The sequence below is a fragment of the Canis aureus genome, chromosome 8 (genome assembly GCF_053574225.1).
Source record: "Canis aureus isolate CA01 chromosome 8, VMU_Caureus_v.1.0, whole genome shotgun sequence".
Classification (NCBI taxonomy): Eukaryota; Metazoa; Chordata; class Mammalia; order Carnivora; family Canidae; genus Canis; species Canis aureus.
Genome location: NC_135618.1, coordinates 59,608,289 through 59,626,664, shown reverse-complemented (window position 1 = coordinate 59,626,664; position 18,376 = coordinate 59,608,289). Strand labels below are relative to the sequence as shown.

The window sequence follows — 18,376 nt, the reverse complement described above, 5'->3', positions numbered from 1 at the left end:
TAAAAAAAAAAAAAGTCTAGTTGCATGAGCTAAAACCACATAAAATGATGGATCTTGGGTTTAGAGATTAGAAGTGTAAAATTTGAGAATTATCAGCATGGAGTTCCTTGCTAAACTCTAGGAACTGATCTGCTGAGTGAGAAAAGAGGAAGGAGGAAAGACTACCCCAAGCTCAGTAGAAAGATCCCAGGAAGGGAAGGATTAGCATGGAAGAAGGTTGTTCTCTTCTGCTAAATAAAGCAGGAATTCTAGGTAGAACCACCTGCCTTCTACTTGCCCACACCTATGTAGAATAAAATTGGGGCATGCCCCACAGTGGACGGACGGGGGTGCGGGGGGGACACTTTACATTGCACCATCACAAACACTGGCAGCAGGTGTGCCCACAATGCTGTCACGTAAACCAGTTATCCTTCCCAGTAAATCTGTCAGACATTTCAAACTTTCTTAATGTGTTTGTTGCTGCCCTCAGACCTGGGTCTGGGCCCTGGCTAGCTGAAGCCCCGGTTCCTACTTTGCTCACAAGCCAGAAATCTTGTTACCACCATCAACACATTGGGCTACATGCAGCAGCACCTGCCACCTCTGCCTCCTCGAAAAGGAATTACTCCCCCGACTTACTGAAAAGTAGCCCTTCATCTGTGCTCTGAACTTGTCTCCTCTTGGGTCACCTGATACCCCTTTCCTGCGCTGTATGAGCAAAATGAGCATACTTTAGGAGAGCCTACCTTAAAAAAGACTAAGAGCTTCCAATTCCCACTCACCTCCAGCTCCCCACTCTGTTTTTCTTCACAGAAAAATTGATGTCGTCCAAGCATGTGCCCCTTGTCCTCACCCCCATTTGACTTTTCAACCCACTTCAGTCTAGCTTCTGTCCTCACCAGTCCAGTGATGATGCTAATACAGGTCAAAGCATTAGATCCTTTCCTGCTTGAGCCCACCTGACCTGCCTCTTTCTCACTTGACAGAGGTGCCCACTGCGACCACCTCTGGCTTCAGGGCCTTCACCCTGCACCTCACTCTGGCTCCTCCAGTCTCTGGGGCTGGCCCCTCACCTGCCTGTCCTGCAAACACTGGCACGCCCTACAGGCTTCCAAGTCTCCTCGCTTCCCCCTTCCCTGCCCCCAGGTGCCACAGAAAAGGACTTGGAGCAATCTCCTGAGCCTGACAGAACTGAGGACCTCAGGGAAAACGTCTCCAGTGGAAGAGACAGGAGCAGCAAATGTACATAAGAATTTCCTGTTGGCTGAGCTGTGGCACCAGAGAGCGGAGGCCTGAGGGGGAGGCAGAGCAGACGGAGGTTTTCAGGTGGGGAAACAGGAATATGCTGGCTGAGCGGCAGGAGCACACTGAGAATCAGGGACCTGAGAACTGGGTTGCATCTGAAGAAGAGACAGGTGGGTGAGCAATGGGCTCCAGCCCTGACACACATGCAGCACCCCAGAGGACGATCACCCCAGGAAGCCCTTCTCTGTCTCTATGCACTCATCATCTGCTCTCGCTCCTCTCCTGTCTTACTTACATACACACAGCAGGGCCGTCCTGTCTCATTCCACTCCTCCCCTTCCACCCCAGCTTGCACCTCCCTCCTCCAAGGATACAGATGTTAGCTCAAGATGCGTCCTGCTGGACTGTCCGTAAGTAAACCAAACCTGTCTCTTGCTGGACTCTTCTTGGAACCTACCTAGACTTTCCAACCTACTTTTATAAATGTAGGTTTTTTTCTGGTTTTTCTTCCCCAACCAGACTGGAAGTTCCTCAGGCAAGGACACACACCTCTGCTTTGATCAACAATCCCTACACCAAGAACCACCGATAGGTCGGGTCAAGGACTTGGCAGGAACTTTATTTTTTCTACTTCACACACCATGTCTCTCCTGCCCTAATCCCCCATCCCATCTTTCCCATTAGGTCCATTTTGAATTTCCCATTTCAATTATTCCAAACTTTGTTAACGAGAGGCTTTTCCTCTGGCTCCTGTAGGCTACCTCATTATCAACGATGAACACAAGGTACCAACACCCAAATCTACCTCCAGCCCTATGACTTCCCCAAGATTCAGTATCTTATTTTCATGCCAGCTAGACAGCTCTATCAGAGAAGACCCCAAATCCCTATCGGCAAAGACACTCCTTACATGAGCCCCCTACTTTTATATGCTAGAAATACTCTACAATTTGAAAAAGATTTTAAATCAATGTGTCCAGAAAATATTCTAAAATTAAATAACAGATGGTTGTACAAGTCTACAAATATACTTTAAAAAAACAAAAAATGAATTGTGTACTTTGGGTGAATTGTATGGTATGTGAATATTTCAATAGAACTTAAAAAAACCAAATCAGTATGTCCAAAACCCTCTCTCCCTCCCCACCCCCGAAACTCCTGTGTGGTAGTTCTCCCCTTCCCTGTTGATGTGTCCATAACCCACTCAGCGGCCTGTGCTGGGAAGAGAGTGAGTTTCGAACCGCCATCTCCCTATGTCCAATCAGTCACCACTTCTGTTGACTTACTGCCCATAAACCCATCCCCTCCTTCTTGGCTTTCAGACACTGTTTCCCACCATACCAATGGTCTCCCTGTAACTGATGCAGCAGCCCTCCTGCATCTACTCTCCATCGAATCCATCCTCTGCATGGTCCAAGAACTACCCTCTAAAAGACAAGTGTAAAAAAAAAAAAAAAAAAAAAAAAAGAGACAAGTGTAGTCATGTTCTCCTAACAAAGCTTTCGACCCCTGCCTTGAGATAAGTCCAGCCCTTTACACACGACACTGGCTCAATGAAGGGGCTTCCATCCCCATTCCACACCTACCATCCCACTCCCACACCTACATCCACAGGCCACCCATACCATCTCCTCTCATCACTGCCCACCTCATACTTCATATTCCAGCCATTCCAAACTCTTCTGCTTTAAAAAAAAAAAATCTTCTGCTTTTGACTATACACCACGTGATTGATTTCTTAGCCCCATGCTGTTCCCTCTATCTGGGATGCCCTTCCTGCAAACAGGACACCCCTAATTATCTGCTTGATTTAGTCTCTAAGACCTGGCTTGCTTACCAAGTCCTCTCTTTCCACCAGCCATGGTCAGAACCCCCCCTGCTCCCAGTCTCCTAGGCTGAGTTAAGTTACCCTTCTCTGTGTTCTCAAAAGTTATCCTTCTCTATGCATCTCTCTACCACAGTGCCTACCAAATCATATTAGAATTCTTTGTGTGTTTCTGTCTCCTCTCCAGCTTGCCTAGTCTCTGAGAGTGGGGATCACTCTACCTTCCATACCCAGCACAGAGCTGGGCCATGGTATTCACCATCTTTAGTTCTACTCGTGTTCATGCCTCAACCTAACACAGCATGGCTCTCCCTCAGACCCCAGTGATCTCCTGCCATCTCCTGGACTCTTCCACTGCACTGATACTTGACCACACACTGCTTCTCAAAGCCCTGCTCCTTGGATTTCCAGACCTCCAGTCCCCTTTATTTCTCCTACCGCCCTGCACAGTCTTTCTGCTACTCCCTCCTCCACCCCAGAGGACAATCACCCCAGGAAGCCCTTCTCTGTCTCTATGCACTCACTGGGCATCTCATCAGCTATAAGGCCCCATATTCTGAAATTTCCAAATGGAGATCATCAGCCCTGATCTCTCCCCAACGTTCCCAACTCAGATTTCCAACTGCCACCCAATGGCTCAACCAAGATGCCCCTCAGATACCTCATACTTCCTGCCCTGCTCTGCCTTCCAAATGTGGGTTGATGGCATCCATCACTGTCCAGCCAGCTTCCCAGGCTGCAAATTCCAGTCATCCATTCCCCCTTCTTGATCATCTACAGCTCCCCATCTCTTTGGTCCACCTCATTCAAATTCTAGGGATTTTGCCTCAGAAGTTTCTCTCAAACCCAGCCCCTCCCTTCCACCACACCTGTCACTGTCTTAGTTGGGGCTCTCATCACATTATCACAGTATCGTATTATCTCTGTGACTCACTGAGGTTGGACACAAAGCCTGTTTCCCTCAAGATAAAAAAAATTTTTTAAATATGTACATACATGTTAACTATATTTATAGTTATATTTATATAGTTAATATATATGTATATGTATTAAACAAATGCAAATAATAAAATTCAAATGATACCAGAAGTACAATGAAATCTCCTACCCATAGAAGCAACCGCTATTATTTCTTGGGTATTCTCCAGAGGTCTCCCATGGATACACAGGGGGAAAAAGCATGTTATTTCCTAAAACCTTTCACAAATGGAAGATGCACAGACAGACACACATGCGAGAAATGGAGGTTGGCACGTGCAGCACTGGGCAGAAAAGTTGATCCACGTGGTCTGGGGCAGGGGGAGTAGATCAAATACCAAAGCAGGCAGCAGTGGCGGGGGGGCGGGGAGGGGATTGTTGGGCCTCATTTTTGGAGACCTTCGTCCCCTGACACTTAGCCCCTACACCAATTATCAGGATCCCCTCACATGTGAACAGTTACTGATGGTTTTAAAAACGGTTTCATCTCGTCTTGTCTCTTTCCAGTGTGAAATACTGTGAAGTGGTGACATGGGCGACAACGTTCTGAAAGGCTGCCTTGCCTTCTGGGTAGGAGCTGGCATGGGAAAACCTCACCTCATGTTCTCCTTGCTCAATGCCCTTTTTTCTTGAGGGCATTCTTTAACCACTCAGCAGTCAGAACTCTCTTGGCTTCCCACAGCACTCTGGCCACACTTTTCTTTCTACTTTTTCCTAATTTAGCAGGAAAAAAAATAGTCTAACAATATTAAAGAATTATTAAAGCAAATCCCAGCAACCTAAAACAATTTTCATTTTGTGTGCCACTCTCTGTACATGCAATGTCATTGCTATCAGAGTACACATGCTCTTGTAAAACTGTTTTCTATTTGTGAGGGAGTCCACTTCTCATATTTCCAGCCCCTCAAGTATAAGAACTGAGTTATAGTCATCTTTGTATCTTGGCACCCAAAATAAAGCCGAGAACATAGGGAGGGCTTGGCAGTTGTTTGTCAGTAACTGCTCTGGTAAAAACTGTTTTCTATTTGTGAGGGAGTCCACTTCTCATATTTCCAGCCCCTTGAGTATAAGAACTGAGTTATAGTCATCTTTGTATCTTGGCACCCAAAATAAAGCCGAGAACATAGGGAGGGCTTGGCAGTTGTTTGTCAGAAACTGCTCTGGTAAACACATGAAGAGGCAAACAGCATGCCCAGCACTCACAGCAGTGTTAAGTCATATAAAGAAATGAAATACACAACTTGCAAAATGGCCAACAGAGAAATAAACTGACATGCACACTTGAGGAATGTTCCAAGAAGGGGAACAGGGGCAGAACAGCTGTTAAGTTCTCATGGGGCCATATACTCCCCTTGGGGAGCTCCTGAACCTTTCTGAGTCTCAACCAGAGTACCCAGATTAACAACATAGGTAAGGTCCAAGCAGTGCCTGGCACGATGTGTATGCTAAGTAAACATGAGTTGCCCCCTCCTTATCTGGAATTGTGGTCAGGGAACTACCAGGAAAGAAACAGGGACGATGCTAAGTGGAGCAAAGCAAAAACACAGGCAAAACAAACAAACAAAAAACAAACAAAAAAACCCACGGATGCATCCAAAGCCTGAGGGAAGCAACCCTGAGATGATAGGCCACGCAAAGAGCATACCACTGGGGAGTGCTCTCCTGTTCGAGCTCCTGTTTGCCTACTGGGTAGTGCCTGGCTTGGGAGAACCACCGCATTTTATGTTACAACAAACTGTTATCTCCAGATCCATTCAGTCAGGAACTTGAATTTCCCCTGAAAACACCCTCAATGCCAAAGCCCAAGGCAAAGCACCGGGCACTGGAAACATACGTGACCAGAAGGCTGGTGCTCCCAGCTGAGAAGAAGTGGCTTCTAGTCCAAGCTGTCCGTTATAAGAGTCTGAGGGCCCCTGGTGATCCTATCACGATTCTCAACCTCCAGAGGCCAGACAACCCCTGCAAGGTTTTAGGCTTTCTTACAAATTTTGAGGAAAGGACCAACACTCTCAACTTTTTGGTTCCTGGCACTCTCTTCTTCCCACTGATTTAGAAGCCACACTTTCTATTTCTACCCACAGAGGGAACCACCATTCTGAAATTTTTCACTATAGATGAGCTCCACCTGTTCTAGAACTTCACAGAAATGTAATCATGGGGCACCCGGATGGCTGAGTAGTAGGTTGAGCGTCTGACTCTTGATTTTGCCTCAGGTTGAGATCTAGCCCAATGTTGGGCTCCACTTAGGGTGGAGTCTGGGACTCTCCCTCCTGCTACCTGCCCTCCCACTCAAATGCGCTCCCTCTCTAAATAAAATTTTTAAAAATGTAATCATGCCATCCACATTCTTTAGCATCTGGATTCTCATTTCAGAGACTTATCAGTGGTGGTGCGTGTATCAGGAGTTTGTCCCTTTCTATTGCTGAGCAGCATTCTCTCCTCTGAACAAATCTGTTTAGCTAGCTCCGTCCTGATGGCACCTGGGTTATTCCCAGCTTGGGGCCACTGTGAAGAAAACTGCCATGTAGTCATGTCAAGTCTTTTTGTAGACTTACTTTCCTTAAGTACTTAGGTCTGAGGTGGATGTTTAATTTTACAAGAAAGGGCCGGAACAGACCCTTTCCCTGAGATGTACCAGTGCTCACTCCCAACAACAATGTACAGAAGTTCCAGTACCTCTACCTCCTTGCCAGTGTACGGTGTTGTCATTTTCATTTTATTAAAAAAAATTTTTAGCCATTCTAGCTAGAGTGAAGCACTTTTCATTGTAGTTTTAATTCAGACTTCTTGGTAACTAATGATGTTGAGCACTTACCTGTGCACTTACTCGACTTCCTTTACGTTCAATTCAGTGGCTTCTTAGAATATCCCCAAGGTGGTACAACTATCACTGCTACCTAATTTTAGAATATTTTCATGACCCCCAAAACCTGTACCCATCAGTGGTCACTCTTCAGTCCCTCTTCCCCTCACGCATGGGCAACTGCTTATTCTAATTCCTGACTTTATGGATCTGCCTTTTCTGGACACTTCATAGAAGCAGAATCACACAGCATGTAGCCTGCGGAGACTGGCTTCCTTCACTGAGCACAATATTTTCAAGGTTCATCCATGCTGTACATGTCTATTTTGCTCCTTTTGTGGCTGAATAATATCCCATTGTATCGGCAGACCTCATTTGGTTTTTGCATTCATCAGCTGATGGGACATTTAGGTAAAATGACTTTTATATCAAGAATTTGGAACTCCTGGGCAGCCCCGGTGGTGTAGCAGTTTGGTGCCGCCTGCAGCCCAGGGTGTGATCCTGGAGACCCAGGATCGAGTCCCACATCAGGCTCTCTGCATGGAGCCTGCTTCTCTCTCTGCCTGTGTCTCTGCCTCTCATTCTTTCTTTGTGTCTCTATAAATAAATAAATAAAATCTTAAAAAAAAAAAAAGAATTTGGAACTCTTGCTGGCTATCTTGTTTCCAAGAGTCTTTATCACGTGACAAGGCATTAGAAACAACAGACAGGGCCACCTGGGTGGCTCAGTGGTTAAGTCTGCCTTCGGCTCAGGGTGTGATCCTGGAGTCCTGGGATGGAGTCCTATATTGGGCAGGCTCTCTGCGTGGAGCCTGCTTCTCTCTCTGCCTATATCTCTGCCTCTCTTTCTCTGTCTCTCATGAATAAATAAATAAAATCTTAAAAAAAAAAAAAAAAAAGGAAACAACAACAAACAAATAGGAGACTCATCAGTGCCATTCCTTTCTTCTGGGTATCAACTACTTTTCCACTTATTCCAGTTAGTGGGCTGTTTTGTTTGTTTTAATGCGTGTGTGTGCAGTTTATAATCATTATTTGTGGGAGGACTGGCCTGATATGAGCTATTCCACCACTATAGGAAGTGACCTCTGAGCATACTGCCCATCACCTTTTCTCCATTTTGGTAATAGTACTCCAATTTCTCTTTGGGAAACTGTCCTTCACCTTGGTTCCAAAGATGGGTACATGATCTGGGCCCATGAGCATATTCCATTCTCCCTAACCACCATGACTGGCTCAGGAAGGGGTATGTGACCCAGGTCTGGTCCAAATCAACTTGAGATCTTTAGCTAGTAGTCATCTGCAAAGTGATACCTCTTTCAGCTGGTTGTCAAGAGAGCAGCAGCGAAGCCTGGAACTGATGGAGGCCTTTGCCTGCCTGACCAAGAAGCCAACATGGAGAGAAACAGAGCTGAAAGATATAAAAAAATCCTGGTGACATTAGTTAGGTTTCCTGATATAACCCTCCCTGAAGCTGTTATGCCCAGGGCTTTTCAGTTAAGAGTCTAACAGATACTCCTTTTCTGCTTGGACTGGTCTGGGTTCCCTTTTTCTTAACTGCAACTGAGATATCTAATAGGTAATTCTAGGGACAAAGAATGTATTACCTGCTAATCACCCAGGCAAAACCTGTTCTGTAGCTCCTTTTCTAGAAGCCAAAGCCTAATACAAACAAATCCAAACATCCTGTACTTAAACCCCTCTAACATTAATCTTACAGGGCTCAAGACAATAAGAGTTCTGTTCTGAATCAAAGGGAAGAAAGTCCTCTAAGACCCTACTCTCAGATCCCATACTATTAATCTGGCCATCATCAACAACGATCTACTTTCATCGTCTGGTTTGAAAAAAAAAAATTAAGGAGATGATGATTCCTTTCCCCTAGTACCTACCATGCTTCTAGACCAAAGCTTACACAGGGAGTTTCTGACTGAAACCTTAGAGCAATCCCATAAGCACACCCTCTTTATAGTTGGGGAAACAAGTTCAGATTGGTTAAATTATGCCAGGTGACTTGGGAAATACAGGGAGTTGCAAAGCTGTAAACTCTAAAATCTGTGCTCTCCCTCTCATTTTCAAGCTTTGTAACAAGTTCAGCTTATTCAGTAGTAAAAGAGATCACGGAAATAGAATCATTTTATCTACTGGAAATTGTCAATCAACTGTTAGGTTATTAAGATTGCACTTAAAGAGTATCACCAAGAAGATGATGATTCATAGTAGCATCTGATGAAAAGAGGTAGAAAAATAAAGGTCATCATGATAGTTATTTCTTACTGAATACCTACTATGTACTAAGCAGTTTTATGTTGATGACTCCATCTAACTCTCCTAACAGTCCTGCAGAGTAAGTGCTGTACTCTTCATTTAGCACTGTAGAGACCAGGGTCTTGGAGAAATCAGGGACTTTACCCAGGTCACACGAGTAATAAATGGCAGAGGGAGAATTCAAATCCAGATCTGACTCTATGACCTAAGTCTTAAGGCTCAAACAGCCCTTGTATGATCAACATCCAAATCTTGTTAGTTCAATGTTCAAATAACTAGCTTCTACTCCACAGACATAGAGACACCACAAATCTTTTTTTTTTTTTTTTGTAAGATTTTATTTATTTATTCATGAGAGACAAAGAGAGGCAGAGACATAGGCAGAGGGAGAAACAGACTCCTCACAGGGAGCCCGATGTGGGACTCGATCCCCAGACCCCGGGATCACGCCATGAGCCAAAGGCAGATGCTTAACTACTGAGCCACCCAGGCATCCTAAGACCACAAATCCTAAAATGATGCAAACTGGGTATTTTTTTTTCCAATGCAGAAGATACATCAAAATTCTATAGGAGATTTATTTTCATTCATTTCATTTCCAAGACTCATTTAAAATCTTTGTAAGGGGAGCCTGGGTGGCTCAGTCAGTTAAGTGTCTGCCCTTAGCTTAGGTCATGATCCCGGGGTCCTGGGATCAAGCCCTGCATCAGGCTCTTGGTTCAGTGGGGAACCTGCTTCTCCCTCTCCCTCTAACTGCCGTGTGTGAACGCTCTCTGTCCCTGTCAAATAAATAAATAAAATAGTTCAAAAAAGTAAATAAAGTCTTTTTAAGAGTCTTTGTTTTGTTGTTGTTGTTGTTGTTGTTAAGAGCCTTTGTATACAAATTAAGAAATGAGGTTAAAAAGGCCTGTGACTTACTACATGTCCCCATTTCCAGCCCCAGAAAGTTGGGTCACTAAAACTATGTATGCTGATGGACCCTACCCACTGAGAACAGGGTGCCTCATGGTTGGGCCAGTTATTTATAAAAGATACACTGTAGTTTACAAAATACTTTTTTTTAAAGTTTTTTTTTTTTAAGTTTATTTATTTAAGCAATCTCTACATCCAACATGGGGCTTGAACTCAGGGCCCCAAGATCAAGAGCCACATGCTCCTCTGACTGAGCGGGCCAGGCGCCCCTACAAAACAATTTCAAGGCAATGCTTCAGATCCTGGATAGCCAGCCCCTCTCAAACAGCAATACCACATAATAATCATACTAAGCAATGTCAGTGCCCGCATCCCAAACAAGCACAGACTTCCATGCTTCTGTTATGCCTGCCTGAAATGCCTTTTGATCCTTTCCCCACTTCCCCCTGGGTCTCAAATTTGCTCATCTTTCAGGGTACAAATCAACTGGCAGCAAAGTTAACACTTCAAGAGTTGTACTTGCCAACCTTCTCACACCACAGCACACACAGTACAAAATACTTCTGGTAACATTTGTGTGGCACACTCAGGTAAAAGGCAAAGCTGCTCACAGCTGGAAAAGAATGGCAGGGGGATCTGGCTGCCCCAGGCCCCACTCATCTGCCCTGATGCCAAGGGCAGTCAAAACTTTCAAAGCATGGTATACAAACTTCTGTTCTTGCATTGTCACACATACATTGAGAGACTGTTTCACTTACTTATCTCTCCTGCAGACCACGAGCTCTTAGAAGACTGACATGCAGTTGTATTCGTCTTTATATTCCCAGAAACTAGCCCAGGGCCTAGCACCTACTAAGTCTTCAGAATACATTACTGAACCAAACTGAATCCTGGAAATCTCTTAAAATAGTCTCTCAACAATTCTTTTTTTTTTTTTCTCTCAACAATTCTTAAGTTGGGCTATTCACTATCTTCCCTCCAACCCCAGGAAAAAAAAAATTGCCCCCCTTTTTTTTGGGGGTGGGGGGGCGGGTTAAAAAGTAAGCTCTATGCCCAATGTAGGGCCCAAACTTATGACTGCAAGATTAAGACCTGAGTTGAGATCAAAAGTCAGATGCTTAACCACCTGAGCCACCCAGGTACCCCAATTAGTTGCTATTATAGATACTTCCCTCTATAAATGCACTCATGAATAGTTGTCAAATACCTACTCTATGCTAGGAATGAGAAATATACATCAGTGAATGAGACAAAGAGTCCCTGTCTTGCTTACAAAACTCACAGTCCAGAAAGGAACAGACATTAAACAAGTAGTTCCATATACTTATTTGTAGGTGAAGTAAATACCTTATAAAGGACATAGAAAACAGGATACATGGATAAATTTGAATAAACGATGACAGGTAATGTTGAAGAACGGAAAACACAAATTCTCAGGCAAAAATGACCAAGTGCCAAAGAGAATATCCACAGAACACTCAGTAGTGAAACTTCAAAGCCTTAAGGGCACATACACACTAATACACTGGAGAAGGAAAAGGGGGGGGGGCAGGGCCAGGCTGCAAAAAAACACCAAGAATATATCAGTATTTGGCCTGAGTTGGCCTGAACAACTGGAAAAATGGGAAGACTGGGGAAAGTGGTGAAGGTATGTGAGGGGTAAAACTCAAAATTTCAGTTCTGGACATGTTTGAGATGCCGACTCGACACTTTGAGATGTCATTTGAAAGCTGAATATAAAAATCTGGTCTTGGAGGTAGAGCACTGGGTCGAAGATTGACATTTGAGAGCACAATAGATAGTATTTCTATTTAAAGCCTTGAAATAGGGACGCCTGGGTGGCTCAGCGGTTGACCGTCTGTCTTCGGCTCATGGCATGATCCCGGGATCCAGAACCGAGTCCTGCCTCCGGCTCCTTGCAGGAAGCCTACAAGACTCTGCCTGTCTCTACCTCTCTCTCTCTAGCACTCAAGAATAAATAAAGAAAATATTTTTGAAAAGAAAATAGTTTTGAAATGGATAGCTCCTAGGAAGTGGACACAAAGAAGAGCTTAGGATGAGGGCGTGGGCGGGGGAGTATAACCATTAAAGATAGGGACGAGGAACAAGAAATCAGCAGAGGAGAAACCAGAGAGCTGAAGCTAAAGAAGAGAATGTTTAAGAGGCCTGGGTGGCTCAGTGGCTGAGTGTCTGCCTTCGGCTCAGGTCGTGATCCCAGAGTCCTGCGATCCAGTCCCACATCAGGCTTCCCGCAGGGAGGGAGCCTGCTTCTCCCTCTGCCTAGGTCTCTGCCTCTCTCTGTGTTTCTCATGAATACATAAAATATTAAAAAAAAAAAAAAAAAAAAATTGGGCAGCCCGGGTGGCTCAGCGGTTTAGCGCCGCCTTCAGCCCAGGGCGTGATCCTGGAGTCCGGGGATCGAGTCCCACATCGGGCTCCCTGCGTGGAGCCTGCTTCTCCCTATGCCTGTGTCTCTGCCTCTCTCTCTCTCGTCTCTGTGTATTCTCATGAATAAATAAATAAAACCTTTAAAAAAAATTGAAGAGAATGTCCTACAAATCAAACGAAGAAGTGCTTCAAGAAAGGGCAGTGATGAAGCGCATCAGCCATTGCTACAGAGGTGAGAACGAACTGAACACTAGATTTGGCGACCGAGAGGTCACTGGCGGTTTCCACCAAGTGCTATTTTAGTGGAGCGCTGGGGGCCTAGACTAGAGCGGGTTCGAAAGAGACCTGGAGATGAGGCGCCAGCTAGAGGCTGAAGCCTCACGCTGCAAACGGGCGCCGAGAGATGAGAAGGCAACTGGAAATCTCCGGAGGGCGAATGAAGTTGTCTCGTTAGAAGGGGCTCAACCCCGCTGCCGTCTTCTCGCACCTGAGCTGAGGACCCCGCCTCCGCCGCCTCTGCGGCTTCTGCGCCCCGCACGGCGCACGCCCGCTTCCCCTCCACGCCGCGCCGGCCAGCGCATGCGCAGACCCCAAAGACCGCCGCCGCAGCCCCACCCCTCCCCGAGCCCCGCCTCTCCCTGCCCAGGGCGCGTGCGCACCGCCCCCCGAGAGTTGCCCCAGCGAGGCCCGGGAATGGGGACGTACCGAGGGCGACCCCGGCCCTCCGCTCCCGCCATTCCCCGGGGGCCCCAGACTGCGACCCATCCCCACCTGCCAAGCCACGGAATAGGCACGTCGAGCTGGAAATTACGACGGCAGCCGCGGGCGCGTCCCTCGAATGTTTTTCAAAGTCTGAGTACCGTAACGCGCTTGCGTTCGAAGATTCGCGGCACGTCGAGAACTACACACGCTTTTTCCCTTTTACGAGCTAGTCGCAGCGCGAACCTTTCCGCGCATGCGCCGTCCTTCCTTTGTGACGTGTCGCGCTGCTCCTTGGGAAATGTAGTTTTTATTTTATCAGTCTATGCCCGATGCCCTAGGGGAACTTAACAAACCAGAGTCCTTGTGTGTTTTTAGTATCCTCTCTCATTCCCCAAAGCCTATAAGATAATTTAAAAAAATTTTTAAACCTCAAGCTGCCCCAAAAGATGTAGTTTATTATTTTAGTTTTTTTTATTTTATTTTTTAGCTCTATGGTTTTTTTAGTTTTTTTTTTTTAGTTGTTTTTTTTTTAATTGAAGTTCAATTTGCCAACATATAGCATAACACCCAGTGCTCATCCCGCCAAGTGCCCCCCTCAGTGCCCATCACCCAATCACCCCAACCCCCCGCCCACTTCCCCTTCCACTACCCCTTGTTCATTTCTCAGAGTTAGGTGTATGTTTAGTTTTTTAAAAATAAAGCAGATCGGATCCCTGGGAGGCGCAGCGGTTTGGCACCTGCCTTTGGCCCGGGGCGCGATCCTGGAGACCCGGGATTGAGTCCCACGTCGGGCTCCCTGCATGGAGCCTGCTTCTCCCTCTGTCTGTGTCTCTCTCTGTGTGACTGTCATGAATAAATAAATAAAATCTTAAAAAAAAAAAAAAAAAACAGATCTGTAGACCCAAAAATTGCACTTTGAGGGAATCTTCTCAGGACCGTATTAAGGACGTGAGTAAACATTAAACTACATTAGTTTACATTCTAGTAAATGTCTTATAATTTCTTACATAACCCCTATCAAAGTTTAAAATTACATTTTATATCGTTTATTTATTTTTTAAAAAAGATTTTATTTATTTATTCATGACAGCAGACACACAGAGAGGCAGAGACACAGGCAGAGGGAGAAGCAGGCTCCATGCAGGGAGCCCGACATGGGACTCGATTCGGGGTCTCCAGGGTCACATCCCAGGCCAAATGCGACGCTAAACTGCTAGGCCACTGGGACTGCCCTATATCGTTTATTTGATTCACTTGTCAGCTCAATAAGATTCGAATCATCTGTTTTGTTCACCTGTTTTCTCATTACCCAGCACATTCCTAGTACCTATGAGAGCAGATAATGGGCCCTCAACATTTTTGTATGCACTTAGAAGAATCTCAGACTTCAACACAAACTATTTCAGCCCCAAACTAACACATCAGTTTATTTTTCCCATCAAGGTTGTTTTTCTTTGTGTGGTCTCTTTGTCAATGAATGGCATGACCATCTATCCCGTCTCAGCTGTATATCCTGCATTTTATGAAGCTGATGTTGACAAGGATTTCACAAATTTTGCCTTTGTAGAGGTCTCGGGAGCTATTTCTCCTGAATGTCAAATATTGACCTTAGTTACTCCCCAGGAGAGATTTGGGGCTTGCAATTGTTTGTTTGTTCGAATTTATCTTTAATCTCTGATATTTCTACTGCTAAAGAACAAAAATTCAACTGAGTAACTTAAAAGGTCAAATTGACTCTATTGAATGATTCATGAATCAGGCAGCATCCCATCTGACAAATAGAAAGGAGCTCCACCTAGCTGCAGAAAAGGTAAGGTTTTTGAAAGCAGAAAGGAAGCAAAAAAAAAAAAAAAAAGAATATTATTAGTCAAGAATGCATTGTTTTAGATCAGGTCACCCCCCCCCCTTTTTAAAGATTTTATTTATTCATGAGAGACACACACACAGAGAGGTAGAGACACAGGCAGAGGGAGAAGCAGGCTCCATGCAGGGAGCCAGACTGTGGGACTCGATCCCCTGTCTCCAGGATCACGCCCTGGGCTGAAGGTGGTGCTAAACCGCTGAGCCACCTGGGCTGCCCAAGGTCACCCTCCTAAGGGGAATGAAAGGGATCTATAAGTAAATATCCGAGTGCTGACCAAGAAGTTCCATGTTGATTGGTTAAATAATAGTAACAGCTCATATTTGTTGGCCACTTACTATGTACCAGGGACTATTAAATATGCTTGATGTGGGATTCCTGGGTGGCGCAGCGGTTTAGCGCCTGCCTTTGGCCCGGGGCGCGATCCTGGAGACCCGGGATCAAATCCCACGTCGGGCTCCCGGTGCATGGAGCCTGCTTCTCCCTCTGCCTATGTCTCTGCCTCTCTCTCTCTCTCTCTCTCTGTGTGACTATCATAAATAAATAAAAAACAAAAAAACTTTAAAAAAAAAATATGCTTGATGTGTTTCATTCATATAACATACTCCACCCAGTTGTAGAGGTTGGGTTACTCATTGCTTGCTTCATGACAGACTATAATCATTGGGTTCTGCACACCCTCCCTCTTGTTTTATTTATTTATGGCCGTTATCTCTTTTCTCTATTCCTCCTCTCTTCCCCAGAGTGTGTGTCTTTGTAAAACATGTGTGTTGTCTAGTGTGCATGCATTTTTAATTTACTTAGATGGTATTGTGCTGTAAGCCTCATTCAATCTCTTATTTTTTCCCACTCTGCTCTAGGGTTTTAAGATTTGTTCTTGTTGTTGTGTGTGCCTGTTACTTAGAATAACTGTGTAGTATTTTATAATTTGGCTATGGCAGATAACATCACCACGAACAGCCTCATGCCTGTCTCTTGTGGCCAATATGAGGATTTTTCTGAGAAGTATCACTACCTGGTGAGGCTGAGTAATAGCCCATTAAATTGTCTGTCCTCACCCATTCTGTCCAGAACATTCTTCTCCCCCCCTTTCCCTAATCTCTTCCTTTTTAAAAATTCTACTTATTCATTTGAGAGAGGAAGAGCACAAACAGGGAAGGGGCAGAGGCGGAGGGAGAGGCAGACTGAGTGTGGAGCCCCCATGCTGGGCTCAATCCCAGGATATTGGGATCATGATCTGAACCGAAGAGGGACACTAACTGACTGAGCCATCCAGATGCCCCAAGAACACTCTTCTTAAAACAAAGATTTGCATGAGCTGGTACCTCTGCCTCCTGGCCCTACCACCTCCTCTCCCCACCATCTCCATCTCCCTCTCCCCTTCAGCCTCTTCTTTAGATCTTCCATACATGTCACATCCTTCCTCCTTCCTCTACAAAGTCTTCCCTGGAGCACATTTCCCTCATCTGTTTATCTCCAAATCTCCTACTCATCTTCAGATCTCCCTGACTGGGTCAAATCCCTCTGCCTTGATCCCTCAAGAGCACTATGTAGACCTCCTGCCATTGTGGCAGTAACAAAATGTCACGATTTTACATTTGTTTGTGGCAAAATTTATGTTTATCACTGTATCTTTAGCATGTGTGCCTGGCACATATAAAAATATTTTTTAGATGAAGGAGAAAATAAAGGTATTCTCTCTGCTTTGGAAGAGCCATGAGGGGGGCAGCACCTTGGTGGGGTGACTGCTATAGAATTTGGTCCTCAGCTCTACAGGACCAGAAATTCCATTTTTCAAGTGGGATAGACTCATATTGATGCAACTCACAAGAGACTGATGTGTAAATCAGAACCCATTGAATTATATGGGGAGATTTAGAACTGTGGAACTGACCAGAACACTCCCTTTCCCTGGGCAGCACAGTCCCTTCCTTGGGAAAGCACAGTCCCTTCCTTTCTTCCGTGAAGAAAGCTAGGTCTTTCTGGTCTATCCTTTAGTCTCATTCTATCAGAGCATCACATCTGAAATCCTTTCTAAAAAGCCTTGCAAAGTCACAAGGATATTTTTTTTAAAAAAGATCTTCTTTATTTATTCATGAGAGAGAGAGAGAGAGAGAGAGGCAGAGACACAGACACAGACACAGACACAGACACAGACAGAGGAAGAAGCAGGCTCCCTGCAAGGAGCCTGATGTGGGACCCGATCCTGGATTCCAGGATCACACCCTGAGCCGAAGGCAGACACTGAACTGCTGAGCTACCCAGGCATCCTGAAAAGTCACAGGGATCTTGACTGAAGGTCTCTTGAGGGTATGCAGAGGGAGTTACATGGTGGGACTTCCTAACAATCCCTTTACAAATCCCTCCCATCACAGAGTTCCACTGCTGAGGGCAATGCTCACATCTCTGCTCTCTGGTTTCTCCCCACTCAGAACGGGCTTTTTGCATAGGGGCTTCAGGCATCTTTTATGGAAAGCCAGCTACCCCTCTCTCAGATTGTCCCTGTTCATGCCTACCCAACACCACTTGAACAAAAAAAAAAAAAAAAAGACTTGAAACTCACATCCATCTTGTTAGTTCTGATAATAGAACTAACTAGAGGCCATATCATCCCCCAGGCACAGCTGGACTGGCCAGGGAACATACAGACCCAGACCCAAGGGATAGGAATGCTTGCTTACAATTCAAAGGAACGCAATGGAATTCAACCCAAATAGCTTACACACATACACACATACAGGCAGCTAATGGGCACTATCCTGGACACATAAGCACCAGATACACCTTATGAAATCTTTAACATAAAGAAAAAATATATTTTTTTAGATTCCAAGTCTCACAAAAGATGAAACAAACAGACCTCCCTGGCACCAAAGAAGCACCAGAAGCAATTGAGTAACATCCACTAACGTGACTTCATGGGCCTCCAATTAACAGCATCCACCTTCTGGGAAGACCCACCACCATGACCACCACCTGCTCCAAATTTTGCCCTTAAAAATCCTCGCTTGTAAGCCATGGGGGAGTTTGGGACTTTTGAGCATTAGCTCCCTGAATGGTACCACACCAATAAATAGCCTGTCTTCCTTCATTGCAAAAGTTTGATGTCAGTTTTTATTGGATTGATGTGCATGGGGTGAATGAACTCTCATTTGGTTTGCTTACAGGCACTTCAGTTGGATCTGAATGGCAGCCAGGTGGGGCAAGTTGTAACTGTTCATGCTTACTGCTTTTTGTCCCCAACACATACAAAAGAAGCCATAGCATGACCAGAAGGTGGCATAGTGTGTATGGAACCCAAGGAAGAAAGGGAATACAATACTTTAACTCTTAAAAATTGCTTTAATCCCCCTTGCTTCTAAAATAGGTATACGTCGTAGAAAGCCACACACTGCTGAGTTCTAGAATTTGT

The 18,376-nt window shown here is 45.1% G+C and overlaps 1 protein-coding gene and 1 long non-coding RNA gene across 7 annotated transcripts in view; one reads left to right on the top strand and one right to left on the bottom strand.

The window, feature by feature from the left end:
• Nucleotides 1-13,343, bottom strand: part of SGF29 (SAGA complex associated factor 29) — a 29,660-nt gene extending 16,317 nt beyond the window's left edge. Inside the window, exons 1-2 of one of the 6 annotated variants that reach the window (XM_077907199.1) lie at nucleotides 13,173-13,342; nucleotides 8,148-8,244 (exon numbers count right to left, since the gene is read on the bottom strand). The gene's annotated coding sequence lies outside the window, so the exon portion shown is untranslated. The other 5 variants (XM_077907201.1, XM_077907200.1, XM_077907202.1 and 2 more) reach the window with 5 other exon arrangements.
• On the top strand, nucleotides 13,099-18,052 carry LOC144319297 (uncharacterized). The gene is made up of 3 exons (XR_013385166.1): nucleotides 13,099-13,477; nucleotides 14,799-14,913; nucleotides 17,791-18,052. It is a non-coding gene; the product is annotated as an uncharacterized LOC144319297 (long non-coding RNA).
• The last annotated feature ends 324 nt before the right edge of the window (nucleotides 18,053-18,376 follow it).